Source organism: Lissotriton vulgaris, chromosome 3_1 (assembly GCF_964263255.1).
Source record: "Lissotriton vulgaris chromosome 3_1, aLisVul1.2, whole genome shotgun sequence".
NCBI lineage: Eukaryota > Metazoa > Chordata > Amphibia > Caudata > Salamandridae > Lissotriton > Lissotriton vulgaris.
In genome coordinates this window covers 1,408,908,663-1,408,923,965 of record NC_141689.1, presented here as the reverse complement: position 1 = coordinate 1,408,923,965, position 15,303 = coordinate 1,408,908,663, and the positions used below count along the sequence as shown (strand labels likewise).

The 15,303-nt window shown below is 49.1% G+C and overlaps 1 protein-coding gene across 4 annotated transcripts in view; it reads left to right on the top strand.

Annotated features, from left to right (window-relative positions):
* The window catches only part of WDFY3 (WD repeat and FYVE domain containing 3), a 2,050,643-nt gene that overhangs the window by 1,988,975 nt on the left and 46,365 nt on the right, over positions 1-15,303 (top strand). The gene's annotated exons all lie outside the window — the stretch shown is intronic.

The following is a 15,303-nucleotide window of genomic DNA, read 5'->3' as shown; positions in this document are numbered from 1 at the left end:
GGAAAACAAAGACTCATAAATGGTTCAACAAGGAATGTTCGAGGATACATAGTGCTCTGCTGAAAGCCATTAAACAAAAACCCAGAGACACGTCAATAGTGGCCAAGCTAAGGAGGGAATACAAAACCATAATCCATAAGCGCAAAACCCAAATCAAGGAGGAAGCTTGGAATAGCCTTTTATCTGTGGATGTGCTGAGAGACAGTAAAAAGTTTTGGGCCATTGTAAATCAGCCCTTTTTTTCTGACAATGGGCCAACGGATTTAGACTGTGTCATAGAGGACAACAGATGGCTAGCCCATTTTGGCAAAATCTATGAGTCTACAGTCCCTGCCTCACCTGCCAATACCCATGACCACTCCAACTTGGTTATGGATTTTAACACCATGGAAGTCGAAAGGGCGATTAGAGATACCAGCAAACACAAGGCCCCGGGACCCGACGGGGTACCCGCAGATCTCTATATACAGTACCCACAATTTTGGTCAAAAATTTTAACCAACGTTTTTAACGCTATTCCGACAGCTGGCTTCCCACCTTCTTGGTCCACCTCTATAATTGTGCCTATATTCAAGAAAGGGAATAGGGCGGACCCGGCCTGCTATAGACCAATCTCCCTGTTGGACTCTGCCGTTAAGATCTTAGGCAGAGTCATCTTGCACAGAATGGGGGATTGGCTGGAGGAGAGCGGGATCCTTTCAGATTTGCAGTACGGGTTCAGGGCACACAGAGGGACAATTGACCAATGCTTGAACCTTCATCTAATCATTAGCAAATACACTGTGGTGAAGGGGGGGCTTCTTTATTTGGGGTTTATGGATTTATCTTCTGCTTTTGATTTGGTTAATCGTTCAAAATTATGGTCTATCTTACGAAATTTGGGTTTGGACACCACCTTGGTTAGCTTTTTACATGACCTTCATTTAAATTTGTTTGCGTCTGTTAGGGCATCAAGGGATGGTAGGTGTACAGCAAAGTTTAGATCAGGGAGAGGGGTCAGACAAGGGTGCATCCTGGCCCCCCTTCTCTTTACGCTGTACATCAATGCCTTGGGGAAATCTCTGAACCCAGCCACCCTGGACATTCCGCGTATGGGGGGGCTACCTATCCCGGTCCTCCTATACGCGGATGACGCTGTTCTTATAGCGCGGACTGGCATAGGTCTCCAAAGACTTTTGGACCATTTCGGCCTCTTCATGGAAGCCCTTGATCTAAAAATTAACACTGTCAAATCCCATGTTATGGTCGTAGGGTCTCGAAAGAAAAATATGAAGATTAGATCCTTCAGCTCTAACAACTCACCAATGTCGAGGGTGCCCTCCTTCTGCTACCTGGGCGTCACTTTTGACGAGAGAGGAACTTGGAAGCCACAACTGAAACTTAAGGAAAACGGAGTCATTAGATCCACAACAGCACTCCTGAGCTTCTCCAAAAGATTGGGCTCGAAACCTATGGAAGCCATGACCAGGATCTATAGAGCCAAATGTGTGGCAATCGCTTCCTATGGGGCAGACATTTGGGGCTATGTCCCAACTCCAGGCATACAAATCGCTGAAAACAACTTTATACGGGCCCTGCTGACTCTCCCGAAATCTTCTCCCACACATTCAACCCATAATGAAATAGGCATGGGATATGTCTCTGATCTTCTAAAAATGTCCCCAGTACTTTGCTGGATTAAAACCTGGACAAATGAAGAAATCAGCTTGAATCACTGCATCCTTAAAGATTGTATATCTCAGGACAAAGCTCATACTATTCCGTGGCTGGCATATGTTAGAGCGGCATGTGCGAGGCTAGGGCGTCCGGAAATGTACTCTCTACCGCAATATCTCAAAAAAGAGGATGTAAAGTGGGTGAAGCAGCACTTTCGGACTTTGCTGGAATGCGAAAGAGAATCGGTTGAACTTAGTAAACCTACGGTCAGATTACTTTTTCAACTTTCCACAACTACAGCTATGGAACCCTATTTAAAATATGTCACAAAGCCCTACCATCGCTTTTTGCTCATAAGGTTTAGATTCAATTTGATCCATCTTATTCTTGGCACGCACACAGAATGGGGTACACCAGAAAATTTTCCCCCTTGCACATGTGACTGTTTTTCAACACAGGACACTTTGCACCTGGTCATGTTCTGTGAGCACTATCTGGTGCCGCGGAAAAAATTTCTTGTTCCCATCTTGAAACCTCTGAATTTCGTCCAGGTACGGCCAGCATTACTATACCTCCAGATGCTGAACTCGGTGCCGGTTGCATATGGCGTAGCTTGTTTTTTAGTAGCAGCCGCCAGACAGAATAAACTAAGAGTTGCCGCACAACTAAATCATCAAATCTGACTTCCTGCATAAACTTTGGCGAGAATGTCTTTTATATGCTGATATAGGTGTTCCCCACATCTATCAAACCCCTTTCTTAATGAATGTTCCCTTTTTGCTTTTAAAAGGAGTAGCAATCAATTCTTCTCATCTGTTTAATTGTTTTTTTAAATCTGATTCTATGTATCATGTACTGCTTTTATGGTTTTAATTAACCGAATAAAGTTTTTTGACTGACTGACTGCCCTCAGTCTGCGTCGACCTGGCTCACGGAGGAGCGGCCCCTCCTGCCGGGGGCCGCCCTCTCTCCTGCCGGGAGGGCGCGACGCAGCCAAACCAGGTCTCGCTAAGTCCCAGCGGCCGGTCCAGACCCCGGGGCGGGGATCCGCCTCCTCCCACCTGGCTTCCTCCTTGATCGACCTGGGCAGCGTCCCCGGGGGCAGTGAAACTCTGCGACGGGCCATGTCGGACTCTGACCTGTCTGGGAGCCCGGTGATCCGTGGATCTAGTTTGGAGGAAGGAATATGATAGACACCACTTGCAGCGCCCGAGGTTCCACCTTCGGGCTCCTAACAATGGGACTGCTCCTGACCTCAAGAACATGCTCCTACCGGGCTCTACTGTTTGGCCTGGTTGGGTACTGACCTTTAGTGCAGTCCTGGGTTGTTGCACTCTATTTGTCACATGATCGTCATTCTTTGCCTTTAGCTGTTAGCATTACATCCGAATACATGGAGGGGGGTCTGACTCAGCCATGTCCTTAATTTGTTAAGCAGTTCGCCTCTTTGTGGGTTGTTGGTGGTTTTGCAATATTTAGGGCGACAGATGCTTCCTTTTTCGAAGTGTAGGGTGGGGGGAGTTGGGGGGCAAGAGAGGGGGGGAGATCGTTGTCTCCCAATAGTTTGTTATTTTTAGGTGCCTACGGGCCGCTGCGTTTCGTTCCCATTGGTAGCCGCGCGATCCTACATGCTTTCACAGTCGACATACACATCACTACTTCCTCTAGCTTTGTTTTTAGGCCCCAGGTCTGGGTGAGAGTTTCCCTTAGACCGAACACGGTCTCCTGCTTGCATCCGCACCATTCACACCTCACCTCTCTAAATGTCTTACACTTTTAATAGACCTCTCCACAGCCTCTCCTGGAATGTAAATGGTCTTCTCGACCTAATCAAGCGTACAGCTGTACTTTGTGCTGCCCACCGCCACATGCCTGACATTCTGTTTCTCCAGGAGACGCACCTTCTGGGCTCACAATGCAACTTCCTAGCCCGTTACAGGTTTGACCGGGTCTGGCAATCCGGTTTTGCCCGGGGTTCCCGGGGGGGTGGTCATTTTACTCAGAAAGAGGCTTCCCTTTACATTGGCTAAAGCCAAATCGGATGTGCAAGGGATGTACGTGGCCATGTCGGGGACGATTGAGGGACACCCCATGAACCTCCTGTGCACTTTCGTGCCCCCGGCACTCCTGGCATCCACCCTTCGGCGCCTCACACTGGTGATTTTCTCCTTTTCTCAGGGCCTCACTGTAGTCGGGGGTGACTTTAACGCCATCTTGCAGCCCTCTCGTGACGCGACAGGCACCCCGTCGGCGCATCGGCTGGCCTCTGTGAAGAGCCTCCCTGGCTGGTCTTCGGCCGCGGGCCTCTGCGACGTCTGGAGGGTGTGGAACCCCCGTAGGGAGCAATACACCCACGCATCGGCTGCTCACCATGCCCACTCCCGTATAGACCTTGATCTAATGCCTGCCATGGACTGCCATCTGGTGTCTGAGGCCGATATATTGCCCAGTGGGATCTCAGACCATTCCCCTACTTCTCTCCACATTGGGTCCTCCGCTGCGGGCCCAAGGGCCACCTGGCGGTTGAACGCCTGGTTCCTGCAGGACTCTGCGCTGGTGGAATCCCTCGGGCAGAAATTACGTCACTACTTCTCCATTAATATGGGCTCGGTCTCTTTACCGGGGACGTTATGGGAGGCCGGAAAGGCGGTCGTTCGGGGTGTGGCCAGAGGATTGGTCCACGTGAAACGCATGGAACAGGACGCCCAGCTTGTGCAGTTGGGGATTCGGGCCGTGCAGCTGGAACGTGTCCAACTGACTAACGGTATAGATGACTCCTCTAGACAACTAGCATTGGTCCGTGAAGAGATTCGGCGGATCTCCCTGGAGTCTGCTAAAATGCTCTGGCGCTCCTCGGTGGCACGTATATTTATGGATGGGGGGACAAAAATGTCAAACTTCTCCACAACTTAGAGTCCTACCCCAGAGCTAACCGTATCATCCGGGAGATTCGGACGGTCACAGGGTCCCGCCAGGTGACGTCATTGGCCGTTGCGCAAACTTTTGCGAGCTATTATGCGGCCTTATACGCCGCTCGCCCTCCCTGCACCTCCCTTGCTGGTTTGCTGGTGGAGACCGGTACCCAGCTGCCATGTCTCCCCCAGGAGACCTCTGATACCTTGGAACACCCTTTCACCGTGGACGAAATTCACGGGGCAATTTCCCTGTTGAATCCAGGCAGGACGCCCAGACCTGACGGGTTCCCCTCAGGAGTATTACACCGCCTTCCGAGATGACCTGGTCCCCCACTTGGTGGAGCTCTTCCACCATGTGGTTGAGGAGGGGTCCTTCCTGTCTGAATCCGATGTGGCTACCATTGTGGTCATTCCGAAGGCGCAGCCACCCTCCCTGGAGTGCGCGGATTATCGCCCAATCTCACTGATCAACACAGAGATCAAGATCTTCGCTACTGTGTTAGTTCAGCGACTCCGCCCCTTTCTGCAGGACTTGGTCCATCCTGACCAATGTGGGTTTATGCCCGCCAGGGGCACCCGTCACTGTATTCGCCGCCTCCACCCGGCCATGGCCCATCGTCACCAACTGACCCCGTATCTGACGTTGCTGTTTGTCGACTTCGAGAAAGCCTTTGATACGGTGGACTGCAGGTACCTTGAGGATGTACTGGAGAGGATGGGCTTTGGTCTTCCCTTTCGCTGCCTGATCAAGGTCATTTATAGCAACCCTTGGGCCTGTGTTCTCATTAATGGTGAGCTTTCTGAGACATTTCCGATCCAGAGAGGCACCCGTCAGGGTTGCCCGCTCTCACCGCTCTTATTTGCGCTGGTGATGGAGCCCCTGCCGGCGCTCATCCGTCAGGACCCTCTCATCCGGGGTTGGGCCTGGGACCTGTGCCAGGTCGATAAGATAGCTCTCTATGCGGACGACGTTCTGCTTTACCTGGCGAATCCGGAATGCTCCGGCCCTAGATGCCTGGAGGTTCTCTCTGCGTTTGAGCGGGTCTCGGGGCTCCGACTTAACCCGGCAAAATCAACCTTGGTCCCTCTGCACCCCTCTCTGGCGTGTTTTGATTGGCAGGCGGTGATTTCCCTCCGGAGGCAATCATTCAAATACCTGGGCGTGTGGGTCACCCTTCTGCTTGAGCTTGAATGGGCCCTGAATGTCGCACCCCTGGTCGCACGGATGAAGGCAGACCTCAAGAACTGGCAGTCCCTCCCCCTCAACCCACTGGGTAGGTGTGCGCTTTTTAAAATGATGATCCTCCCCCGCTTTCTTTACATTTTGCAGAATATCACAATCAGCACCCAGGTAGCTGGTTCCGGGAACTGTATGGTGCACTCACCCAGTTTCTGTGGGGGGGTGGGCAGTCGCGAATGTCCCTGTCACACTTTCGTATTCCCCCCTTTGACGGAGGTATTGGGGTTACTAATCTCCACCTCTACTACTTAGCCTTGAGACTCATTGTGATCCACGATTGGTTTGCGGGCGGCTGGTCCGACCCAGCTTACCGGGTGGAGCTCAGAACAATGGACTTCGCACAGATCCAGGGCGTTCTTATATGGCTGCCCAGTGCCACGGACCCCGCCCCCAGTCACTAGGACTGTGCTCGTGGCCTGGCGTACAGCCCTCCGTCATGTGCAATGGGACCGAAAGCTCACTAGACAGACGCCGTTGTGGAATGGGGCTTGGCTGAGGGAGGTCTCGTCCTTGGGGAGGAGGGGAGGTGGGTGGGGTCCGCAGTTGAGATCTTGTGGGGGTCTCGCTGCTTGGAGACGTGTGTGTGGGAGACCACATTCGATCCTTTGCTGACCGACAACAACGTCACGCCCTTCTTCATTTCCATTTCTATAAATATCTACAACTCTGACATGCTCTCCGCGCACACTTTCCAGCCCCCACCTCTCTCCCAGAATTCAGCCCCCTGGAGGCTCAGGTGATGATGGGGAACTTGGGGAGGGGTTTCCTGAATATACGGGTCACTGGTGAACAACGGTCCCGCATCCCTGGACCGACTTCGGGAGGGGTGGGTGGGTCCTCTAGAAGAAGCGGACTGGCGGGACGCCCTTATGGCACCTAAAAATCGGACTACATCCTCTAGGTTACGCCTGGTCCAACTTTACTACCTCCACGTGGCCTACCTCACCCCCCACGTCTCTTCCGAGCCGGCATGAGATCCTCCCCGGCATGTGCGCGCTGCGCTTCTACTCCAGCAGATTTCTACCACATGGTGTGGCAATGCCCGGCCCTGGCGCCGTTCTGGAAGGGGGTGAAACTCGAGCTCACGCAGGCCCTGGGGTGGGAGGTTCCCCATGATCCGAGGCGCTTGCTGTTGGGGGTGTTTGATGGCCTGGATAGCCACAGAGCAGACAAGTGTTTCCTGGGGACAGCTGTGGCGGTGGCGAAAAGAGACATAGCTGCTCTCTGGTCCCAGGCAGCGGCATCCACTGTGCGGAAATGGAGTAGGGGGGTGGATTGGTATGGTGTACCGGAGGAGTCTCTCTTCGAGGCCCGGGGTTGCCCGGAACTATTCTGTAAAGTGTGGGGCAAATGGTTTGGTTTATTACCAGTGTGAAGACCCAAGTCTTATTGTACAGTTGCATTGTCTGGGGATTACCACACCCACTCAGGGGGGCCACCTTTACCTTTGTCGATTGTCTATGAGGAGATGCGTTTTAACTGTGATGCTTGATTTGCTACCAATGAATTAGATTGTTCTTTAAAATTTCAATAAAATTGATTATCAAAAAAAAATAATCATATCAACAAGCATTTGTAACTAGAAATATTGTGTTGCATTGCTTTAATTCATGCACCAGATTGTTGCCTGTACATTAGGCAACCTGTGAATGTAAAAAGGGACACTGATTTTAAAAGAATATGAAGCCTATCACACCAGTTTTAAACAGCAGTTCACATATATTATTTGTAAGAACTAGTAGTAAGTACGCTTCCACCAGCATTTTCTTGTGAGTCATAATTTAGACATGTTTCAGGGAAGCAGGGGCGGCTCCTCCGTTATCGCGGAGGAGCGTCACCCCGCCTGCTGCGAGCGCAGCAGGCATACACATTAATAAAATGGTAATAGGTATTATTTTATTATAATGTGTCCCCGGCTCTTGCTGTTACAGCGCAAGGGCAGGGGGCAGGGCTGATTAGTGCAACTGCACTATTAATGTAGCCCCCTGCAGTGCGCATGTCAGACTGGCTGGCTGTCTACAGCCAGCCAATCTGAAATGCGCACTTCAGAGCTAGCAATCTCAGGGCTGAAAAACAGCAGAGGGATTGCATCTACAGGCCCCCAGCCTCGAAATGAGTAATAGGTTAGCCTGCTCCAACCAATCCTGGAGCTGCAGATTGGTTGGTTTCATTTTCCACAAGGGAGGAAGTCCTTCCCTTTCCGCCGGACCCCCCCAAGTTACCACCTAAGAGAGCAGAGAGACCGCAATGAGACCCTGCATGCCAGCGCAACAAATATGGTGAGTTTTTTAGGCATCACACCACACCATATTTTAGCGTTGCTGGCCGCTACTGCTTGGAAGCAGTGCGTTTTATGAGCCCTATTGAGAAATAGTGTGTATGTTTATTAAATCTTATTATTACTGAATGTATGTTTGCCTATTGACAAAAACTGTGCTTAATCTAGATTTGTTTGTACGGACTGTACAATGGAAAGCCTGTTACATTCCCATGCACCTTAAGGGGATCAATTAAATTAACACAGGCCAGGAAGGATATGTGGGACGGGGCATGCGTATGAGCTATAGACAGATTTTTGTGTTCTAGGAAACAGCATATTATTATGGTCCTGATAGAAAGCCATTAACATGATTTCCTGATTCTGAATACAGGTCATTGCTTTAACATAGCAACAGTAGGAAACTATTGATATTTCCCACTGTTGCTGCTTCATAGGTGCAGGCATGCTAGTCTGTCAGCCGCAGGTTTCCACTGTCCCGCACTAATAGGAAAAAGCATGCTGCACTGACATGCTGCCAGCTCTCTGTTCTCATTGTGAGAGTACTGATTGCAGCTTTGGGCAGGGAGGGAATGCACATAGGGTGTATGTTTTTGTATGGAGGGAAAAGTGAGGGGAAGGAATTCACAGATTGTGGTGTGGGAATGTGGCAGGACACCAAGTAAGGAACATTTTGGGGAGAGGGGGTGGCAGTATACAGTGTAATTATTATTATTATTATTTTAACATTTAATTGGGTAACTTATGCCAAAGGTGGTTGGGTTAGGCGGCAAGACGCCTGGTTATGTTTGGCTTCCCCATGACTCCTCTACCTCTGCAGTGCTCCTGTGTGCAATGCATAAGAGTGTTGGGGGAGCCATATAGAACATCACATGCAGCTTGGACTAAACTCTTATATCCTATATCCTATTGGATGGCATTCAGATCAACGTGGTGAAAATAGCTTCCTTGTTTACATGACATATCTATAATTTCTTAAATGGTGTGCCGGCCTAGAATCTTAATAGACAAGAAAGTACTAAATAATGTCAGTCAGTGCATCTGTTGTCCTCTGATCTATAGCCGTCGGCAATGTTTGAATTAATGCATCCGCTGAAAATAGTGCTTAAAATCCGTATTTTTACAGTGTTCTTCATTGGTGGTGTTAATCTGTTCTTCCTTGGTCAGGGGTTGGTAAATGGTATTAAATGCAATATATACACGTATCATATCTTCAAATTAGTATAGTATGTACATTTTATGTTTTTATTGTGCTGTTTTTAAACTATACAGAATTTTACACTGCATTTTTTCATAATTTTTTATTTTGTTCTACTTTTGCTACATCCATTGGCCAACACCATTTAAATTAACTAGATAAATTGTTAGTAATATCAAATAGCTACAGCAAAAAGATGCTTTCACACTATTCTTAATTTTTAGTATGGATATCTGATAGAGACGTCTAGCTGCAGAGATTCCTTAACTTAGTAGTAACCGCCGGAACCAGACTGAATCCAGAAATGTTTCTACAGCAGTACCTCTGTGCATCGGTAAAGGCCTTCAATCGACTCCATTACGATGTTATCCACCGGATGTGATGTCATAGTCCATATAAGTCCCCTACCCTTACGCACTGACGTCAGTTTATTCCTTTCCGGAGAGCTGTACCTCTGGCCATTTTGGCCTACCACCACAGAACCTTGTGCTTTTTCTGAAGATCTTTTAGGTCTACGATGTCGACCCCACACCCTCATCCTATTTGCATGTGGGGTCTAGGCGTGCACCCTTACTCCGAACAGTGTGGCTTGTGTCTTCAGCTTCAGTCATCAATGTTGCAGGAGCGCCAGATGACGCGGTTGGCGAACCAGTGGCGATGCAGTGGTTGATGGTCCCTTATTGATCACAGTACTCTTCTTCCTCTGAGGACCAGCTTCCGAAGTCTCTCATCCTCGAAGTTGCCTGGTAAGTTATGCCGTTGGCCGTCGATGTCGTGGCCTTCCCCAACTTTAGCGCATACCCAGCGGTGTCCCTGACTCACCTCCTATTCCTCCGATCTCTGAGTCGGAGTGAGAATCTGGTCCGCGCCTTCCTGTATTTTCCAGTGAAGGCGACTCTGGCTCAGATAGGGAATACTATCTCTACATCCATGCCATTTTTTGGCTCTCAACCTCCCTCTAGTGGGCATCTTAACCCCAGGGAGGTCGGTGAGACCTTGACTGTCACGAAACCAGCGGGTCCTCATTCGGTGTCAGCAGGGTCCTCCGAATCCGTGATCAATTCTGTCTTGACTCCGATGCACAGTCCTTTGGGGTTACCACCTGTGACGCCTGTGTTGAATCTGCCAGTACCGAGGTGTCCCCTTCTCAATGCCGATCGACATCGGGAACAGCATCGGTGGATTAGTCTTCTTCAGGCTACCTTCCTCTGCTTTCAGAGGAGCCCCCTGCTATTTTGTCCTTTTCACACCGGTATTTTGATGATATGGGTGATCACGTGACTGACCCTCCTCTGGAGTTTCATTGGGTTTCTTCCCTTGGTGATGCAAGTAGCCTTGATTCTTCCGCATACTCTGGCCTGCTTTTGCCTCCATGCTTCGGAAGCTAGCTTGACTTTTGCTCAGCTTTTGAGATGAGTTGTTGTAGTTCTGGGGCTGTAGCTGCCTTCTGTGGAAGTGGCCATTTATCCTATACTTGGGGTACACCAACAGGGCCAGCTGAGTACTGAGCCTTGGCTTCCCTTCAGTACAACCTTTTTTGATATTCTGTTGGGCACGTGGGCCAAAGCCATTTCAAGGGCCTCAGTGGACCGATCTGTAGCTCATTGGCATCCAGCCCCTGGAAACTGGCTCTGCCTTTCCCGTCTGCCTACTCTGCACAGTTTTGGGGTTCAGGCTGCTGCAGCCTCCCCCAACATCCCTCCAGACAGGGAGTCTAAAGGTCTAGATGCTTTGGGTCGATATATCTTTTCTGATACCAGCTCGGCCTTATGGTTCCTAAGCACAGCTTTTGTTTTGGACCGTTTTTCTCATGTGATGTCGGATTTAGTTTTGCGCCTTCTCCCTTCCTCCCTGATGACTCTCTGGACAATCTTTCTCAGCTGATCCAAGATGGTTGTCACACGTCTACATTACTGATTCATTGTGGCATGGATAGCACAGAGTCTGTTGGACGGGCCATGGCTCTTTCGGTGGCTCTTCGCTGGTGTGCCTGTCTAAGTATCTCTTTTGTCTGAGGCTGTTTAGTCCGCCTTGGTGGACATGCCTTTCAATGGCCAATATCTGTTTGACTCTCAAGCTGACTCTGATTTGTCTTCTCCCTTCCATTTCTCACCCCCCACCCCACCCCAATACTACTTGGTCGGGCTGGGAATGATCTCCTGTATTCACTTCTGTGTGGACACTTATGGGGCTGTGCCAGTTGACTTCTTCTATTCACCTGTCCTTCCATATACCGTCCGTGTGGTGTCCTGCTAGGCAGGTGTTTTCTTTCTGCCTTTTGTCCTGTCGATGACAGGTTGTGGTCCCTGGGCCGCGTCTTATTTTTTTACCCTGTTAGGGTCTGTGCTTGTGGCTGCACAGTCTTCCTTGCTTTCTACCCTGGTTCCGATTGAGCTGTTTTCATAGTATTGTGCGGATACACTGTTGCCTTGTTCCCTGTCCGACAGGGTACTTAGTCTCATTGCTTTGCTGGTATTCTTCAATATGTTTCAGTTGCGGTCATACCCCTTATAGGGGTAATCCACTTGCCGTCCTTGGTGCAAGTCAGCAGATGGTGCACAGGGGTTCTTCTTGAGTGTTTTTGGGCACTGGCAAAGGGGGGTCTTCCCGTCCACTCTATTAGTGCCCTTATTTCCAAGAGGATGCATGGGAAGGGGAATTGTACTTGGCCTACGTTTTTTTGTGTGGGTCCGCCCTCAGTGATGTTCCTTCTTTCTCTCTTCAGGCATTTGCGCTTGTGCTAGTTTTCGCTATACACAAGCGAGTGGGACCCATGCCCACCCTTTCTCTTTCTTAGGTTCTTTGTTGCTATCCTTGGCCCGTATCTTGGCATTAGTAGCCAGCTCAGCCACCCGATCTCTTCTATGCCTTTGCACAGCCTATTTTTCCTTTGCTTCTACCTTGCAGGAAGCTGTGGTTGCTTCACATTTTTTATTGGAACCGTTTCCTTGACACCTCAGTGTATTACCTCAACATTCGTCACTGGCCTGGCTATTCTTCTGTTGTGCCTTCTGCCCTATTTGAGGGTATATTGCATATGTTCCTCTTCCATTCTTCTCAGACATCGGTTTCTTGTCTGTCCACTCCAGGGTGGATCACACAGAGGTCTGTCATCCCTTAACATTCGTTCTGGGGCATTTCCTCCACTTCTTGCGAGCGCAGTTGAAGTTCTCACCCCTTGTGGGCTCAACTCCTTGTGCTAGTGGGCTAACAAGTATGATCTGGGTGTCGTCAGGATCCTCACCCATGTTGTTTCTTGGCTTGTTGGTCATGCACAGGTTGTCCTGTTCTTACGTGGACTTTTCTTTGCTTCTGGCCTTCCTGCTTCCTAGTTTGTGGGCACTGCCTCACTATTTGTCCTTTTCTTCTTTACATTGGACTTTCATTTCTGGCGTTGGTCTTCCTATAATAATTTCTTTTACGGCACGACCTAGTTGTCTGTATAGACCTCCCAGGTATTGGCCACGTCCACTTCCGCCCCTTTTTCTAGTCCTCTATTGTAGACTTTATTTCTCTATTCTAGTGGGGTTGGTTCTCCCCTGTGGTTGTCCTTTCAGTTGTCTCTCGATTGCCTCATCATATCGTTATGTCGGTAGTGCTGTTTCTGTCTGCTCCCTTGGTTTTCTGGGGTGTTTACCTCCGTCCCACTCTCTCGACGGGGCCATGTGGCTGGTTTCCAGTTTGCCATTGTCTTACGGGGCACCTAACATTGTACAGCGTGAATTCTGTATATGTTTAACCACATCGCTGCGGCGGCTATTCCGCCGCAGCGCTAAGTTGGCGGGGCGGCCGCGTGGCGGCCGCATGCTGGTGACAGAACCGCTCCGTCACCAGCCGCGGTTGGGCTGTGCTTGTGACGGAGCGGTTCCGTCATGTCCCCGCCCGCTCAATAGAACGCGCCGCGCAGGCGCGAAATCAGCGCCGCACAGGCGCGGCGGCAGGGCCATGACGGAACCGCTCCGTTAACAGCACAGCCCAACCGCAGCTGATGACAGAGCGGTTTCCATCGAACGGGTTAATCATATCATATCATATCATATATATATATATATATATATATATATATATATTCATACTTCTCTATTTATTTGTTTTAAACTTTCTTTTTTCTGGATTCTATGCTGCACGGTCCCAGAGAGCCTTCTTTCTCTCTCGTAGTGTCCCTCTGCCTAGCGTGCTTTATGGCCATGATTATTGCATTTGCTAGTGATGCTTTATCAGCTATTCGTTGATGTCCTCTGCCCTTCCTACTTCTATGACTGGGAGCTTGGCCCTCTAGTTTTAGCTGTTGTCCTTAGCCTTCCACCTCGAACTCTTGGACCAGTTACCCTTCCAGGAGACCTATGGTCCTATGTTTATAAGTAGTGTTCTTTCCACTTGTCTTATTCTTCTGCCATGCCTCTTCTTACCTGTCTTTGCACAGCTGTGGATGCGGTTCTAAACGAAGTGCTCCCCAAGTTTTCTGGTGGGATGTTTTCATCCTCCTCTCCTGGCAAGTGGTCTGTCTTTAGGTCGAGCCTCGGCAGTGCATACACTGCTGCGAGGCAGGCAGTATTGGAATATGGCTTTGAAGCCCTGCCCCCTCTCCGCCCATATTTTGAATTGGCTGGTGTTATTGTCTTTCGTAAACACTGGCTTCCGAGTCGTTATTAGGCTTGTTAGTCCCTCCAGGTACCAACTTGTCTGCATTTGTTACCTCCCATAACGACCTTTCACTTGCTTTGTTACACGGTCGGCTTTATCTTGGCTGTGAGCTCTATTTTGGTAAATGATTTGCCCCTGTTCCACCCACTACATCGCAGCAGGCAGCCTGCTTTTATTTTACTTACTAATGGTGGTCTGCTTTAACTATAGTGGCCGCCTAACTTTAATTTAGCAGCGCAGTCCGCTTTAAGTATAGCGGCTGCACTTACTTAATATTTTTTTCGTTTGTTTACTAGTGCCCATGCGGCGCTTTCACATTCATGAAGGGCGGGCCCCTTTCTTTAGACAAGCCTCGTCTAAAGAAAGGCACATGGCCGCTATTAAAGAAAAAGCGCGGCATGGGATCTTTTACAAAAAACAAAAACTAAATTTTTGTCAACTTGACAAATAGATGCTTTATTTTTCTCAAAGCGCCCCATGTCGCGGTTTCACTTCAGTGTTGGCCACATACCTTTCTTTAGGCGCAGCTTGTCTAAAGAAAGGAGCGTGACCTCCGTGAATGTGAAAGTGTCACATGGGCGCAAGTAAACAAACAAATATTTGCAATGCAATAGGTCTCACATTTGCGAGAGTTTAAGCTATTGCATTACTAATAGCTCAAACTCTCGTAAATGCAAGGCCTATTGCATTGCAAATGCTTGTTTTCTTATGCAGATTGGATAGCCTAGTCGGGTATATTTCTTAGATGCAGTTTGCTGACCCTCCTCCAGGATGGTATTGCTTGGGTACCTATTCTAAGGTAAGGAATCTGTGACTAGACATCTCTATCAGATGGATAAGTTACTTATCTTCAGTAATGTCTTAACTGGGATAGACTAGATCTAGCAACAGATTTCTTACCGACCAACCCATCTTCCCCGCTCTGCAAATTGATTCTTCCTTTTTCTTCCAGATCCCTTCTGTGCACCTTTGTGCTTTCGTTTAAAAAATATATAAATAGCAATAATAATATATATTTATATAACTCTTAAGACACCACACGCCCAATAATACTCAATATACATGTCTTTCAAAAAGAGGACTCTTTTGGGCACACTGTTTCCATGGCAGCTTTTATATGTGGCTCTGCGCTTTAGTACGAAAAGCTTTCATGGAAGGAACTGACGTCAGGGGAGGGCTTATATGGACTCTAACGATGTCACATCCAGTGGACGACGTTGTCATGGAGTCGCTCGACGCCGTTTACCGGCGCTTAGAGGTACTGCTCTAGAAAGATTTCCGGATCCAGTTTGGCGCCTAGGGATCATTCTAAGGTAGGGAATCTGCGGCTAGATCTAGTCTCTACCAGATAAGGTGTTACCAAAGGTAAGTA